The sequence below is a fragment of the Thamnophis sirtalis genome, unplaced genomic scaffold (genome assembly GCF_051295495.1).
Source record: "Thamnophis sirtalis isolate CommonGarterSnake01/CBP01778 unplaced genomic scaffold, rThaSir2_p1.2 scaffold_3, whole genome shotgun sequence".
NCBI classification, from domain to species: Eukaryota; Metazoa; Chordata; class Lepidosauria; order Squamata; family Natricidae; genus Thamnophis; species Thamnophis sirtalis.
The window spans coordinates 109,088,824-109,107,588 of NW_028261383.1; positions in this window are offsets into that span (position 1 = coordinate 109,088,824).

Consider the following 18,765-nt stretch of genomic DNA (forward strand, 5'->3'; position numbering starts at 1 on the left):
TGACAGGCCTGGAGCTAAAGAGCTGTTGCCCCCATCTCGAATGGTATGACTGTTGTGTGTTTTTAAATTATTGTTATGTTTCGTCTTTTATTTTTTGTCTGTACCCCCTTTCCCTGATTTGAATTGTGAGCCACCCTGAGTCCCCTTCGGGGGAAAAGGGCGGCATATAAATATAATAAAATCAAATCAATTCTAGTCCAACCCTCTGCTCAGGCAGGAAGCCCTATGCCATTTCAGACAAATGTTGTCCAATCTCTTCTTAAAATCTTTCAGTGTTAGAGCATCCACAACTTCTGCAGTTAAGTCATTCCATTGATTAATTACTCTATCAGGAAATTTCACTTTAGTTCTAGGTTGCTTCTTGGCTTCATTAGCTTTCATCCATCACTTCTTGTCCTGCCTTCAGGTTCTTTGTAGAATAGGTTGACTCCCTCTACTTTATGGCAACTACTTAGATATTGGAACATTTCTATCATGTCACCCCTTGAACCCCTTGTTCAAGTGAACACTTGAAAAATAGGACTGTCCCATTCTTGTGCTTTCCACAAATATTATAAATGGGGTGGTGGTAAAAAGAATAATCTTATTTGTCATTTTTTCTTTTCCCCATGTTATTTTCATAATCTTTTACCTATGGTATCCAAGGGAGGGTAATTGAATACAGCAACAGATCATCTATTCTTTTCACATAAATTCTATACTGGCACAATCTAACTGAACTAGAAATAGAGAAGGGAATAGTGCAAGGCTAGAGATGAAAAAATGCTGGAATTTGGCTTGAGGTTATGCTTGCTTTGATAGCTAAAGAAATAGTACTTTTCCTTCTCTCTTTGGATGTTCAAAAACATGTGTTTGCAGAGAAACTATTTCAGAAAAGCATAGCACACGTCTTTCATGTCTCATATTATTCAGGATGTCTCATCCTTCTAACTTGGACCATCAGAGCCATATAGCAGATGCGAAAGGCAATCATGAATAGCTAGAAAATCAACTCAATGTTCTTATTTGGCCCTTCTTTTCAGAGCACCAACTCTCTTTTGTATTACTTCCCACAGGGCTACACAACACAAGTTTGCCTAGAAGCTAAAACACATATCTTAGCTCTTCGGTTATATAAAACTCCATAATCAAAAGCTTGGTAGTTTCAAGGGTAGTAAATAGTTCTGGTTTCTTTCTTTCTTTCTTTCTTTCTTTCTTTCTTTCTTTCTTTCTTTCTTTCTTTCTTTCTTTCTTTCTTTCTTTCTTCCTTCCTTCCTTCCTTCCTTCTTTCTTTCTATCTTCCCCCCTCCCTCCTTTCCTTTTTTCTTCCTCACTCCCTCCCTTCTTTTTTTCTTTCTTCCTTCCATCCATCCATCCCAAATTAGGAGTTGGAGGAGACACTTGTCAAACATGAACATTCAGAAACTAGTGCGGCCTTCTAGTCAGTTCTTGTAACAATGCGCCAAACAGATACCACTAAACAAATAAAACCAAAATTCCTTCTATTCAGCTGTCTTCATTCTGGATGTAAATGTCTGTAGAGTTTCTCAGTCTTGTCTCAAATGTGCTTTTTAAAAATTTCTCAAAAGGCAACTGGCTCACTTTTTCTTTGAGGCTTTCCATTCCCCCTACCAGTGCCCTTAATTTTTCTTGAATATCATACTGCTGTCCTTCATAAAACAAAGAAAGAAAAAGGTTTGGCCAGTCTTAAAATTCTACTTACATTAGTAATTCTATTATATATTACTGTATCACATTTTGACACTTTTTTCCAGTTACTTGAAGTAGTGAGTTATTGTTCCTCAATGCTGTGAGGGATACAAGGTACCACAACTTTTTTTTTTACTTCACAATATATAAGAGAATTAAGGAAAGGAAAAGAAGGATCAAATGCCAAATGTTCAACACAGCCTTCCTATATTAAACAGAAGTTTAGTCTTTATGAGGTACCTGCTCTGTATGAATGGATGAGTCACAAACTAAAAACATTCTTTGAGCAGAACAACACATGTTTACAAGGCACATTATAATATATACTACAAAACACATGAATAATGCTTAGAGAAATTTCTTGTTTTTTAAGCATACATATTGACAACAAAACACATTGTCTGGATCCTCAAGAGTCTCTTATCGTCAAAATCTCTTTTTTAGAAGAGTTTTATGTCAGGAAAATGTAAGAAAGAAATAGTTTAAAAAACATAAGAAACAAAACATTTGTTTTCATGAAGAGACAGTAGAAAAATGTGCAACTGACAGATAATATTTATATTGATTGCAAGATTTGATTATCAATCAGATAAAATTTGAAAAAAAAATCTTGAAACACATGTTAGGCCTTAGAATTAAATTGTTGGTGAAATATGATTCAAAAGCCAAACAAGAAAAACATTTTATGATTAAATAGATGCCGAATCTAAATATATTACTACACATTCAAAAATAGGAATTTCATTGAAAAGATAGTAAGTTTACATCAAATATGATCCTTGGGAAAGGATTTGATACTGATCAACCATGTTTCAACTGCCCACGCCTATCTTCTCCCCATCACCATGGCTGCTATTTTGGGTACTCTGCACTCTGCTACTTTTCCACCCTCCCATCTGCTGCCAGTACTTCTCCCATAGCTGAATTTTGTAATCTTCTTCCTCCTGCTGTTAGCCTATGATCCACTCTCTCCTACTGGTCATGCAGGAGAGCCAGGGGTGGCTCCCTAGTGTCTGTGTGGAAGGAGCTGTTTGGGATAGTGGCACAAGTGGAGGAAGGAGATGGGTATGGGCTTCCCAGAGGTGCAGCATGCACTCTGCAGCTCATGTTGCTAGCGCTTCTGGAGAATTGGCCTATGGGGATGCCCATTCACAAAGACATGCAAGAACCCATACATGTGTTAGCATTGGTATTATTAAACAGTGAAGCTTTTCTTGTATAGTGTCTGGGACCAGCAGCCCTTCAGTACCATGCTGATATATGCAATGAGCCTCTCAGTCACAAGTCTGACCAGTGAAGGCAACGATCAACCTTCCTTTTCAATTAAGATTTAAAAGCTTAGACTGCACCTCCTCCAAAGTCACTAGCATGGCCTCTGCCATGTGTCTTGAAGGATTCCTTCATTTTTATGAGGCTACCCTTTTCAGGGTAGGTGAGCCACACGATGGAGAAGTTTCAGCCATTGAATAATTAATTTTTTAAAAAGCCTTAAGTGTTATAAGGTCTTTTTATATTCGGTTTAGCCTTCCCCTCCATCATGTGGCTCACTTTCTTGTTCTAGACTTCATCACTTATCCCTCATGTGTTTTTCTTAATTGGTATTTGCAAAGCAGGGAACAAGGAAAGATAGAAAACACAAAACAGTACAAGGTTCATGCAGAGATTTTACATTTGGTGAGTAAACTGCTTTCTTCCCTGCAATGCCATATTAGACTGCTTATCAATTGTAAACAAGCAAAAGGATTGAGGAGAATTTTTTCATACCTTTCCTCAATTTCTGGTCATTGTGCACTGCTTTCCTGAATATTCCTTATTGGAGTATTCTGGGTGCCCATCACATGTAGTGCCTCCTCAGTGATTTATTTCAGCTTTTCAGGAGGAAGGCTGGGCCAAGAGCAAGTAGAGGGCCTGCAGGTAGGTTCTGTTGATGTTGGGATTTCTTCCTCTCCTTGCTCAAGCTCCCAAGCCAATTTTCCAGGAAGTGCAGAATGTGTTCTATATCTGGGAAGCTCGCATCTCTCCTCTTCCTACCAGTCCTAGTGATGGAGGGTGACACATCTTGCCATCCTGATGCCTTCTACCCAGTCTGGCCAGGCAAGTTTCCTTTGGCAGAATAGACTCCACTTCCCTGCCATGCCCATGATATACAACCACAGGATTACACTTCCCTCAGCACCTGGACCCTGAGACTCCAGCAGGAAAAAACAAAGATGGCAAAGATCAACTGCAGGCATCTGTGAAGTGACAGGAAACAGCAGGGGTTTGTGGCAGAGTACAGGGCACCTAAAAGAATATAGATGGGAAGAAACATAGCAAGGTTGGAGTAGCTGAAGCACCCTTGCAATTATAAATGGGGCAGGCCCAAATTTTGACCATGTGGCTATAGACCATTGCAATGGCTGTAAATTCTGTGACCAGTCATAAGTCAATATTGACAGCAGCATTTTAAAATTGAATGTCATTGGACAAATGGTTGTAAGTCCAGGACTAAATGTCTGTGGAGATTCTCAGTCATTAAGTTCATGGTTGTCTCAAAGGTGTTTTTTTTCAAAAGGCAACTGGACTATGCTTTTGAACTGATGAAATTTCTTGGATGAGAAGCAAAATGAAAAAAAAAACACTTTGAGACAAGTGAAGGACTGCTATATATGTTTCCTTACCTTGACCTTTATCTCATCCAAATGCTTGAGAGAGGAAAGAAGAAAAAATGATATTTGCAAAAAGCATTTTCCCCTCTTTACTTCTCTCCTCACTTAAAAATGTGAGACCTAACTGCCTATATAACATATAATATTAGTTAATACATAAAAATCACATTATTTGATACTGGATACATTAGAATTTTTTCATATGTGTTTTGTTTTTGTATTTGATTTGTCCATTGTATGCCAAGGTGGCGCAGTGGTTAAATGCAGCACTGCAGGCTACTGCTAGATCAGCAGGTCAGCGGTTCAAATCTCACCGGCTCAGGGTTGACTCAGCCTTCCATCCTTCCGAGGTGGGTAAAATGAGGACCCAGATTGTTGGGGGCAATATGCTGACTCTCTGTAAACCGCTTAGAGAGGCCTGGAAGGCCTATGAAGCGGTATATAAGTCTACTGCTATTGCTATAAGTCTACTGCTATATTGTATAGCAATATATACTTGGTTTCATCATCCTTTGGCAGATGACTAATCATCTTCCTTATCCATACATGAGACCAGTTGCAGTTTCATGCAACTTTTGGGAACAATTCAAATATATCTATATGTTAATGCACCTATCAAAGATTATTTTTAATGGCCAACTTCAACATGCCTTTGATTATGTACCCAAATGAGGTGTAGTCATAATATCTGGTGATTTACTGTGACAGTCTCTGCAAAAATTTAGCTTAATCTCCAATGCATAAAATGACAGTTCCATTGACAAAGCAGAACTGATCAAATTTGGCCAAAACTGATATAAAGTCGAATTCCAAATAGGACTAGAAAAGTAGCTTGATATCCTAACACTGCTTGATGATATAGTCGTGGGAGAAAAATAAATCTAAGAAGCTCTCTATGAATGTTTCAAAGTTGTCTGCCCCACAATACAAATATCAGTCTCAGATGAGTGCTTAGACATGGTAGACCAATACAAATAAGCTGAGCTTGTAGACAGTGCATGAAGTCAATGACGAATGACAGTGCAAGAAGTTCTTTCGGAGTTGGGAGAGGCTGCACAAAGACATGAGTACCATATGCACTTCCCACCTGCAGCTATCTAAGTGGGAAAAGGAATCAACAAATAATAGTACATACAGCTGCTCCTTTCTTAGTAGTTTTCTTGCTAGCAACTCTTTACAAATGTGTTGGTAATTAAAAATATTTTACCACTAATGCAGGGATTTTTGATATCTCTCTCTCTCTCCCTCCCTCCCTCCCTCCCTCCCTCTCTCTCTCTCTCTTTTAGTGACCATTTCATTTAATAACCATTTTGCTTCTGACATAAGAAATGGATTGTGATCATTAAACTTAGAGATGGGACAATTTTATGGTCTTCATATACTATTTACATATCATTTAGAATTGGAGTGGGGATTACCACTAAATATTACAGAAGACAGTATGGCTAGGGACTGAAAGAAGAATCAGTGTAATAATAGAAGCATTTAATTTTTTAATCAAATTGCTATGTAATCCCGAGGCCATGTTTTCTTCCCACCTACATTTCCAATATTCAGTATAGAAAGAAATATTTGATATGATGAGCATTGAAGCATTCAAGTGTCAACTAAAGTGACATTGTCCAGGTTCAGGTTACTATCTCAATGACAGTCAAACTGGTTACCAGTAATCTGCCACAAGTTGCTGATATTTTTTGATTAATACTAATTTACACATAATTCATAAGACAGTATGGTTGTAGTTTGTACACAAATGTATACAATGCCAGTCATGTTAGGACCAAATACATCTATAATATTAATGAGATAACACATAATTGAATTTTGTTTTGTTGTCAGTGTTAGCAAACTACATCAATGATCACCACAACAACGATGACAATGATAATGATGCTGATTATGATGATTTAAGAAAATAACTATGAATAGAATAGAATAGAATTCTTTATCATTTTTACAAATATGGCTGTGAAAACTGAACCATAAGATAGATAGAATTAAGGAGAAAAATGTTTCCTTGAATAGAGCTCAAATATTTGGATCACAAGAAGAACACATCCTTCAATACTACATGAAGTAAAATCAGGATGTTCGCAGTATTTATGACATTTAGATGTGAGTCACTGGAGAATACCTTAATGCATAGAAAAAGAAAGGTTACTGAAAGAAAAGAATGAAAATGAAGTTGTTTGATTCTATCACTGATAAGAAAAGCATTGGCATACAAGAACTCAAAGAAGCAGTTCTGCTGATACAATGTACATTGAGACATAGAGAATCAAAACAATAAATAAAGAGAAGATAAATTAATAAAGCAACCCAAAAAAGAGACATAAAGGGTTACCAATTTCACTTAGAAACCTTTCATTTAAATTACAAACCAGTCCTTCAATTTTATGTCTCAGGTAGGTATTTTTTTAAAAATCTACTTTTATCAACTCTGATGAAATTGTTAAAAAAGAAATATTGTGATCAATGTTACTATAACATAAAACAATACTTTGAATTTTGCTTCTTCCAATTCTACTGAAATTTAAGAAAAGAATGACTGTTGGAATGCCCAAGAAACTGTTTTTGGTGTATGTGCTTATGTGTAAGAATTTTAGAAATTGCTTTAAAGTAACATATTACTGGAATCTTGAGATCCAAAGGAATATTTTTTATTCTTGATGTTATTTTTACTCTCTTTATAGTTTTTCATGTTTCTCCAAAATCAGTACAAGAGGTTTAGAAGAACTATGTCAGGGTTCCAAATAGCATTCTCAATCAAATTAGAATCCAAGGCTAGAAATTCCTCAAAGTTCATATTTATTAAAGAAGCCATCTTGGCACATCTGGGAAAACCCAAATCTGAAAGCTTCCAGGTTTTCCCCACTCAGTTGAAAGTTCAAGACCCTGCCCCAGCACCCACATATCCATCACATGGCCCAATTGGCCACTGTCATGAAAGTAGATTCCTCCTATCCACATCAGTCAAGGCACAGGGACAAAACGATCTTGACTCTCTGAGAAGGAATGTTATTTTGGCTACATATCTCCATGCTCCATACAATCCCCCTGCTCCCAGTTTCCCACAGTAGAATATGTTTGAATGTGTGGCAGGCTTGAGATCCAATACAAAGATGGCTTCCAAGCTTGACAAACTACACAAGTGAGGGAAGAGTTCAGAGAAATGGGGAATCTTGTTTCCCCTTCCCAGTGATCAAGTTGTTCTTGAACTCCAGTCAATGAAAGAACTTGTAGATTGAGCAACTATAACTGATTGAAATGATTAATCTCTTCTAAAAATATCCTGAGCACATTTGCATTAACATACCTACCAGACAAGCAGCATTTCCACAAGGGCATCATGAAAAAGAATAACCTTGGAAATAGGGAAATAATGAGTGACTGCTAAGAGGGAACTTTAAAAAAAGTCCTGAAATTTTGGGAAAGAAACCCCCTTTTTAGTTTTCTTTAGAATAATATGTGACAGAGAACAATTTCAAGGAGCCATGGGGGTACAGTTGTTAGAACTCCTGGCAGTTTTAACCACTATACCCCCATGGCTCCTTGAAATGGTTCTCTGTCACATATTATTCTCCTAGCAATTCTAACCTGACCGGATCAATGGGAGCAATATGCTGACTCTGTAAACTGCTTAGAGGGGGCTGTAAAGCACTATGAAGCAGTATATAAGTGTAAGTGTTATTGCTATTATTTTTGTTTGTTTGTTTGTTTATTGTCTTTGACTCTCTAATTCAGTCCCCCCACCCTTCTTGGTGACTGCTTGGAGAGGTCCCTGAAGTTTTCTTGGCAAGGTTTCTCAGAAGTGATTACCCATTGCCTCCTTATTAGGATTGAGAGAAATTACTGGTCCAAGGTCCCGTCCCTCCACTATGCCAAAAACAGCACTGGAACTCAAAGTCTCCTGGGTTTTAGTCTGGTGCCTTAACCACTATACCAAACTAAATCTCTATTCTATTTTACTATAAAAATAATCATTCACAGAATCCTGTCATGGCTGTTTCTTGATCTTATCTATCTTGAAAGACTGATGCTTCAAGACAAAATAAATTAAAGGGAAATTTGTCAAACATAATTAAGTAATAACTTCTTACTTTTTAATGTCTCCATTCCAGGAGAGTTGGCAAAAAGATTACTGACTAGGTATGCAAATATTTTAGTTATTTTCTTTATCATCTGGCTCTAAAATCTCCAAAATCTTTGTGTATATGTGTGTGTGAGAGAGAGAGAGGGAGGGAGGGAGGGGGAGAGAGGGAGAGAGAACACTCTAATGTATCATTCATGATCTGTTCTGTGCTGTGTCACAGTATCTGTAGTAGCTTCACTCAGAAACAGCTGGTGATTATACATTCCCATTGAATTATAGCTTTTATGCAAAAACAAGATGAAATTGAGCATTTTCCCACAAGGCTATGTTTTTACTTTGAATATTTTGTAAGTTTAAGATATTGAATAAATCACAGAAGCATAACTTGCATGCAGAATAATCCGACAATGGCACTTTGAAGGAGATGAGCATTCCAGAAATGAGATATAAATGAAGTAAATAAAGGGGCTTCTGGGTTTCGCTGCTCCCTGTCCTGCCCCTTCCACTAAAAGGAAGGGTACTATGTACATTGTCACATACATTGTATAGTATAATGAACTATTGGAATAGTTACTCCTGAAATATTATAATGGCTTGCAATAAAATAATTAAAGACAAGTTAGAGTCAATTTTGTTCTTTAATACTGTGGTGTATTACAGTAAAATTAGTTTTAAATAAAGGTCCTTTTTTAAAATAAAATGTGGACGTTGACCTTTATTGTGTTATGCATTATGTTTATATTTAGACTAACCTTACATTATGTCCAACTTCTCTCAGCGAATATGTAATTCAGCAACATACATTTAAACAACTACAGTAATTTCTTGAGTGTTTGCTGACATTTTGCTTCACTATTGAGAAATAAATGTGTTGGCAAAATACATGACATCAAAAGTTGTGCAAGGTACAATGATATACAGCAGTGGTAGTCAACCTGGTCTCTACCGCCCACTAGTGGGCATTCCAGCTTTCATGGTCAGCGGTGCGGGTTGGCTGCAACTCTGCTTTGTAAATTTTATAAGGTAAAGTTACTTCCCTACTTTATAAATCACCATTACTGTGGAACCGGTGGGCAGTTAGAAAATTTTACTACTAACAGAGATACAAAAGTGGGCGGTAGTTATAAAAAGGTTGACTATCCCTGATATACAGTGTATAACATTGCCATTGTTACATGCACATCCTCCATGTTAGCATTTCCTTCCTTCAATCAGAGAACAAACCTCCTTGTGCAGGAAATTTATATAAAGCATTCCTGGAAACTAGGGAAATAGAAATTGATTTTCCTTCCTTCCTTCCTTCCTTCCTTCCTTCCTTCCTTCCTTCCTTCCTTCCTTCCTTCCTTCCTTCCTTCCTTCCTTCCTTCAATTGTGGGGCTGTTTTGTCTGGTGGCTGCTTATGCTCTTATCATTGGCTATACTGATACTGATTACTTGCAAGATAATTTATGTCAGTTATGTCATTGGTGCAAATAATGTATGCAGATGACATAAATTGATGTGAATGAGGTAACATGACAATTATATAACCTTGGAAATTATAGAAATTACATTAGAGATGTAAATTTGTAACTAATGGACATTTTCATTTAGTCGGCGACCCTTTCTCCCCAATGGTTTGTTAAATCAAGGTTTTACTGCACAGACTTTCATTTTTTTTAAAAAAAATGAATTCAGCAACTGTATCTATAATGTACTTGACTGAAGACCACATAATCCCCAATGTGTTATTTATTTGAACTGGGTTGTTTGAATTGGTTGTCTGATGCATCTGTTTAGATTTCATTAGGAAAGAGCCTGTGTATTCCTAATGGACCAAGGCATAGCAGCCTTTTTAAAGGGGACATCTGGGAAAAGGAAGAAGCAGCTGCAAAAGAAAGAGATGATGCCTCTCAGTTATTTCATGAGAGCAAGAATGCTGTCCTGGGCCAGTCAAAGGAAAAAGCATATGAGCTTGGCACAGCTTCTGTGCAGCAGCTGGATAGATGCCTAAGGGCAACACTATCCTCTCTATGATCTGATAGAAAACAGATAGTAAAGTCTATTCAGGAACCACCAGTAGGCAGAAGTTTGCAAACTGTGTTTGATTCACTCATGCACTTATTTCTTTATGGAATAAAACCAGCAAAGAGTTACAATATTAGCTCCGACTTTTTGTTTTTCCTCTAGCTGTATATCAGCCATACCATTTTTTTTCTTGAAGAGTAGCACACATTAGAATCTTAAAATGTTGCAATAAATCTTTTCTCCCTCTCTCTCTAGCAATAAACTCAAACTATCATAGGATAGCTCATAGGATAAGAGCTGTCACAGGCTGTGACTCTCATCATACACTACACACACTTCTTTTTTTTAAATAAGGAAAATATGGCACAACAATACAAGCTGATAAATCCAAGAGAGCAGCTACAACCATCACCACCATCAAAACCTAATTTGAATGTGGAGCTGAGAAGTGGATTAATTAAATGCTAAAAATGAAGGTATATACATGTCACTGCTAGCACATAATGGGGAATGTGTTCCTCCATGCATAATCCACTGAAAATTAACAAAGTTAAGAAAATACAGAGCCAAAGACATTAAGACTGGCAAATTGCTTCCTTCCTCCATAATTCTTACACCGCAGGATCCCCAGGTAGCTCACTATAAAGAGCAGAAAAAGGAGAATGATTAGCAGTTCATTAATATACTGTGTTTGAACATGGAAAAGAGAGGATAACATTTTCAGAACGAATGATCGTGGCAATAGCTGCACCAAAAATCTTCCTTAATCCTTCCAATAAATCTTTCTAGAACATGCAGGACATCTGGACTACTTTTTGTAATTATATTTGTTATTACTATTACTGTTATTATTCCCTTTAAAGAGTGTTCCCTTTAATGAGTGCTTTGTAGTGAAAAGACCTCTCATTGTATAACGATCCTGTTAAGAACCTAAGGGCTTTCCTGTTTGCTTAATTGTTTGTTTTTGGTAATGCATTCTAAATCCCATCAACCAGTGAGGCTCAGCTGGAAGAGAAGGGTTGAAATAAAAAGGAACACCAGACAGAAAACAAATAGGGAAACATCTGAAGCTGCCACTTGTTTCCTCCCCTCCAAATCCTTGACCACATGTTTGATTATTAACATAATCAATTATATATTATATATTGCTGATTCACAGTGACATAATTGTATGGTCTTTGATGTTATGGATACATATAATATTCCTATACTGTTCACAGCCAAAATGAAAAGAGCAAATATACTTCAGAATTTATCATCATCGAAGCGTTGAACAACAAGTGGTAAGAAAAGCTCCAGCACTTAGGCACAAAAGCCCAAATATGTAAGTGTAGAACAGGGGCACATGGCTCAGCAGTAATATCTGTGAGAGGGCTCTAGGTGTCCTGGTGGATCACCACTTAAATATGAGTCAACAGTGTGCTGCAGCTGCCAAAGAAGACAACATTGTTCTAGGCTGCTCAACAGAGGTATAGTATCACGATCACTGGAAGCAATAGTATTGCTTTATACTGCACTAGTAAGACCACATTTGGAATACAGCATCTAGTTCTAGTCCCCACAATTCAAAAAAAAAGATGCTGAGCTCAGAGAAGAGCAACAAAGAGGACAAGAGGTTTTGAAACTAAATCATATGATGAACATCTAAGGAAAGGGTGTCAAACTCAAGGCCCGTGGACCGGATTCAGCCCACAGGGTGCTTAGATCTGGCCTGTGGACTGCACTGGAAACAAAAAAAAAAAGATCGCCCCACTGTGCTTCTGCCAGCAAAAATGGAGCTCAGGAGACCCGCATATGGTCCTCCCAAGCTCCCTTTTCTCTGGCAGAGTGCTGCATGAGGCCATCTTGTGGTCCTCCCAAGCTTATTTTCACTGGCAGGAGGCCATTGAAGCCAGAAATGGAGCTTTGGAGGGCTGTGTGTGATTCTCAGCACTCTGGCCAAGCCCACCCCAGCCCCCCTCCAGGTCGAAAACAACCCTGATGCAGCCCTCGATGATATCAAGTTTGATATCTCTGATCTAAGGAAATTAGACAGGTTTAGCCTAATCAAGAGAAGGCTCTGGGGGAACTTGATAATAGTTTTCCAGCACTTGAAAACCTCTCACGGGGAAGACAGTGTCAAATTATTATCCTGAGCACCTGAGAGCTGGACAGGAAACAATGGTTGGAAGCTTGTCAGATTGAAATTCAATTTGGAAATAAGGAGAAATTTCCTAACAGTAAAAACAATTAATCAATGGAATAGTTTGTCTCCCAGAGCTGTGGGTGCTCCCTCACCGGAGGTTTTCAAGAAAACACTGGACAACCATTTGTATATGGTTGAATGTATAAGTGTTGCTCCTTAGGTAGGGGATTGGACTAGAAGACCTCCTAGGTCCAATGGTAAAATTCAAAGTTTTTTACTACCAGTTCTATGGGTGTGGCTTGGTGGGTGTGGTATGGCTTGGTGGGCATTCATTCATTCATCAAATTTATATGCCAGTCATCTCAAGGTGAAGTATCCCAGAAAGAGATCTCTACAGTTTACAATTGCTGTTGTTCTTAGACTTACAGTGCTATCTTCTGGTAGTTATAAATCCTAGCTTCAAAACCAATTCATCTTGCACAGAATTTTCAGTACCTAGGATAGAATGATAATATTCACTAAGACCGATTTATTTGTTTAAGTTTTCAGCCACAAGTTTCTCTGTGCCACATTATCTTTCCTGACTCAAAGAATTACTGGCTGAGTAAGGATTCCTGTAGTGCTAGATTTGATAGAAATAATCTTCAAAAATCAAACTCAGAGTGGAAAAATCAAATTTCTCTTGAATCCTCGAGTGGATGTTACTAGAAGCCAGGAATACTTTTCTGCATCTTTAAGTTTATTAGGTACAGTATATAGCTACTATTAAGCTACTGTCACAGGTATTTTAATTATAAAAAATAATGGTATTATTTTAATGCAGACAAAGAGGGATTGTTTTCAAAACTTGCAAATTCTATTTGGTTAAAAATATTTAGTCACTATTTGTCTGTATAGCATTATATGAATGGTGATTAATTATTAAAATTTTAGATGAACAAGAAACTTAAATTTATTTATTAATATACAAAATTTAGGTACTGCCCATTTCTCTCTCAGATTGGCAGTTTTGTACTTATTTCTAACTTTCTAAAAAAAGAAAATCTAATTTCTTGAATTCTACTTGTAGAAGATGTTTCCACAACACCAATGCCTTTTGCAGTTGTATTTAAAAATCTAGTTGCATGCCATATTAAACCGAAGAAACAATCTATTTCCAGAAAATGAAATATGTATAACAACATACATAATATTAGATAATTTATCTTTAGGGTTCCTATTAGGTGTCAACTTGCAGAACGCTGCAGCTGCCAAAAGAGCCAACTTAATTATTGACTGCATCAACATCACGGGAAACAATAATGCTCCCAGTTATAGTTAACACACTTATAAAAATATCCTGCAGTGAGGCCTTAGAAAGAGTGGAGAGGAGAACAGGAAAGAGGATTATAAGGAGTCTGGATACTAAATTATATGATGAACATCTAAAGGAACTGGATCAGAGGTGGGTTCCTCCCGGTTTGGACCAGTTCGGCCAAATAGGTAGTAACTTGGCCAGACACATGACCGTACTGGTGCTATCCTCGGTGGCACCATCTTGATTTTCTGTTCTGCACATGTGCAGAACAATTTTCAAGCTCAAAACCGGTAGTAACCTGTCCCTGAACTATTGTATTTTTGGTGTATAAGACACACCGGAGTATAAGATGCACTAAGGTTTTGAAGAGGCAAATTAAAAAAAAAAGTTTTGCACTATGCAAACTTCCCCCAAATGGTCCATTTTTCATGAAAAAGGGCCAATTTTTTTTCCAAAAAAAGAGAATGAATAGCCCTTAGAAGGCTTGTATAGAGTGTTCCGGGGGGGGGGCACAAAAACGAGCAAAAAGGGGCATTAGGAAGCTTATAGGGTGCTCCTGAGGGCTGGTGGGGGGCAAAATTGAGCAAAAAACCAGCCCATTTTTTGCTCATTTCTGTCCTCCCCACCCCCAGCAGCTCTCTGAAAGCCTCCTACAAGCTATGTACATACATTTTGGTGAAGGGGCAGGGTTCCAGGAGCCAAAAAAATATTGTATTCAGTGTATAAGACACACCCAGATATTCAGCCTCTTTTTTTGAGGGAAAAAGGTGTGTCTTATACTCTGAAAAATACGGTAGATACGTTGAGCCTAATGAAAAGAAGGCTGAGGAGAGACTTGATAACAGTCTTGAAGAGCTGTCACAGAGAAGGGGATGTCAATTTATTCTCCTGAGAACCTAATTTATCTTAGGATTCCTATTGGGTGTCAACTTTTCACAATGGTATAAATTGTTGGTTTACTCACAATTATGTATCTTCAAGGTGCTATTTAATTTATAATTATATAAATGGTATAGACCCATGATGGCGAACCTATGGCACGATTTCCACAGGTGGCTCGCAGAGCCCTCTCTGGGGGCACGCGGGCCATCACCCTATGCACATGTCTCCCATGAGCCAGCTGATTTTCAAGTCTCTGCTGCACATGTGTGGGGCACATGTGGGAGATGTGCACATGGATGGAATGGGGGGGATTGCACACACATGTACAGGGGTGGGAGGGAGCATGGAAGGAGCCTGTTTTTGGTCCCAGAAGGCTTCAGAGAGGCCAATTAGGCTCAAAATGGGGCATAGGGGATGCTTTCCCCTGTGGCCCATTTTTGGTCCCAGGAGGATGCAGGGAGGCCTACTAGGACCAAAATGGGGGTATTGTGCGTGCATACATAGGGTAACAGGGGGAGCATGGGGAGTTTGCACATGCATGCACAGGGAGAAGGGCATGAAGGCTATCATGCACATATGTGTCTGTGTGCTGGTGCACTTTTAGCACACAACAACAAAAATAATAGCCAACACTGTTATAGACAATTATAAATTATCAACTATTTGAGTTTAACATTACCTGCTTTATATCACATCTTTAATTCATGGTCATTTTGTAGCTATGTAAATACAAGGCAGACCTTGAATAAAGAGGAGAAAAAGGGAGAAAGAATTGCTAAAAATAAACAAATAAAAATCCAAGTGAAAGTCAGGTATCAAATTCCTTTATGTTTATCAACTTCTGCATCTAGAGAGCCAGCTGCTGAGAACGCATTGAACTTTATCTTCCTGGTTTCTTTTAGGTATTAGCTTCAGAAAGCGATGCAGTTCCCTTAGGCTGAAATGAGCTTGTCAACGCTCTGAATTGGACTCATATATTGAGAGTGAATTCATTTAATTGTAAAGTTGATTTAATTTAGATAATAATGAATCTGAGCTAGTCAGTTTAGTTTGCAAGGAAACATAAGCTAAAACTAAGCATTATTCAATGGCTTGGTGGAAAAAAAGGGTGGGCTGGAAGAGAAAAAAATCTCTCTGCATAGAAAAATCTTACACAAAAATTAATAACTTGAAATAAGTCCTGTGTACTCACTATATACAAAGGTTTTGATGTATTGATGAATCAATCATTGGTATATATTTAAGGATAAATAGGAAAAAATACTTTATGTACAACTTTTAAAATGACCAAAACTCTAAAACAGACAAAAATTCTATGGATTTTATTGCTGTCTACATATTTCATGGGTTTCACATGAGCAACTTGATTTATGAGTCACTTTAATCAAAGTGCTTGGATTTATGCCATTTTAGTCCAACTGATGGCCAAATACTATGTAACTGCTGGCCTATGTGTAAATCTGATTTGCTCTTGCCAAAAGCCTTATACCTAAAACCACTAACTGTATTACAAAATCAGTAGGCAGCAGCTTTTTCTCACAACAGAGCCTGAATTGTATTAGGTCACACTGGGCATATGTTGGACACCAGAAGAACAACAAACACTTTCTTTCTCCATATTTCACAATGAAACCATGCTGTGAATAAAGGTATTACAAAAAAGAAGAAAGCATACAATGCAGCAGTTGCATTGCCAACCAGTAAAAAGTATGAGTTTTACATTATATTGGTACTAAAATTCTGCCCTGGCTTCCAATTGCCTGCTAGGTACAATTTAATATGTTGGTATGAATTCTTTGTATCTTTTGTATTAGTTTTGCAAGCCACCAATATTTCCCATTCCATTTTTAAAAATCATTTCTAGTTCTGATTTTACCACATATCAGTTTGGGCAAGGAATACAGAATGCTTTCTGTCAAATTATCTTGTCAATCTTTTCCCAGAAGCTGTATAACCAATTGTTTCTTCTCGGAGATATTCTCTATTTGATTTATTAATTTTCTCATACAAATTAAATTGTGCAGATGTGCTTCTTCTGTCACACAGCTGACTGGAATCAACTTCACAAGTGAAGAGGGAGAAACTCTCAAGGTAATACTCATGTAAGATGCAAAGCAAGAAAGAACAACAGCTTCTATTGAGGCAAGTAGTTTAACCTAGATACAGTTAAAATAAAAAAAATGTTAAAGTTAGCCTTGGTGAAGGAGCATTATGCAGATTTTAGGAGAAGCAGTCGGTAATCTGAGATGTTAAAAGGTATTAGGATAGCAATCTAATGAACTGTGACCTTGAAAATGAATGACATAGAATTTTATTTTGATCAATGTGATTGTTGTATTATCAAACAAAGAAATCTCATCTTATAGTTTCAGAAATCTGAAATAAAACCCTTTTCATTTCTGTAATGTTCAAACAGAACATTTCTCAGAAAATATGGGGTCAGGGTTAAAAAATATTTTGTTAATATAAAATAGAATGAACATAATATTTATATTTTATATCAATTAAATATGCATTTCATAAATAATATGAATGTGTTTTATCAATATAAATATAATTGATATCATCAGTAATAGCAATAGCAATAGCAGTTAGACTTATATACCGCTTCATAGGCCTTTCAGCCCTCTCTAAGCGGTTTACAGAATCAGCATATCGCCCCCACAGTCTGGGTCCTCATTTCACCCACCTCGGAAGGATGGAAGGCTGAGTCAACCTTGAGCCGGTGAGATTAGAACCGCTGATAACAGTCAGCTGAAGGGGCCTGCAGTACTGCACCCTAACCACTGCGCCACCTTGGCTCTTGAGTAGGCATATCCCCTTACAATTTACATGATGGTAGATCTGAGATCCCACAACAGTGGTTGCAGTTGACAGCAGAATTCACTTTATTATCAATTATGATATGGAACACTTGAAATTGCATACACAGCAACTTTCTTTTTGATGTTCAATAGTCTGGACATCTTTTGGTATATCTTTTCTCTTGTTAGAAAATATCATAGTCATCCATCTCCTCGGCTCATCCCAGCTTCTACCTTCCTAAAGGATCCAAATCAGGAAATTCTTGTTATGCCACAGTTAATATACAGCCTTTAAAATTTCAGAAAATAATTATGCCTTGCTTCACAGTCCTTACCCAGAATTTTCTCATTGTAACTACTTTGATTTTGTGAGAAATTGCCCTGCAAATGCATGCACACACCATAAAGGAAGATGGATGATATAATAGGGTGTGATAATAACTGAATGATCTTTGTCACTCTTCAGTTGCTCAGCTGAAGGGAGCATTGACTGACGCATAAAGTCTTTTCAATTCCAAGAGTAAACAGCAATAAAAATAATCACAAATTAATTTCAGGCTGCTTTCAAAGAACTGGGTGCATAGAAACCATAGCAGTGTAGATGTGCTGTATGTGTGAAATGTATATACTATTGCCAAACAAAGATGCTCATGTTTTCCCCTGTAAATAAATTAATAAATATCACCTTATTGAAATTATCCCCAAACTTTAAATAACAGCATTAAATAATAATAATAAAAAATCTGTTAAAAATGGGAAGAAAACAAAACAAAACAAAAAATGAAAAGGAAGGTAGAAACTACAAGGAATCAGGCCATGATGAAAAGCTTGAGCAAAACTTAATAACTACTATTGTTGAGTTCCTTATGGACCAAGCAAATAATCTGAGCAAAGGATGGGTTATTCCAATCTTAGGGATAAGCATTCATTAAAAAACTTTAGGCACCAATCTGCCATTTAGTTAGATTTATTTACTGTGCTTCACTGAAAATAAGACAGGGTCTTATTTTCTTTTGACCCCTGAAATAAGCACTTAGCCTTATTTTTGGGAGGTCTTATTATTTTTGAGGGGCAGGAGGCTGTGAACATGGTCATCTCATGGCTGCTGCTGTGTTGCAATATTTTCAAGAAGGGCTTATTTTTGGGGAAGATTTATTTTAGCACATGCGCTCATTGAGCTTATTATCTGGGGAGGTCTTATTTTCAGGAAAACAGGGTAG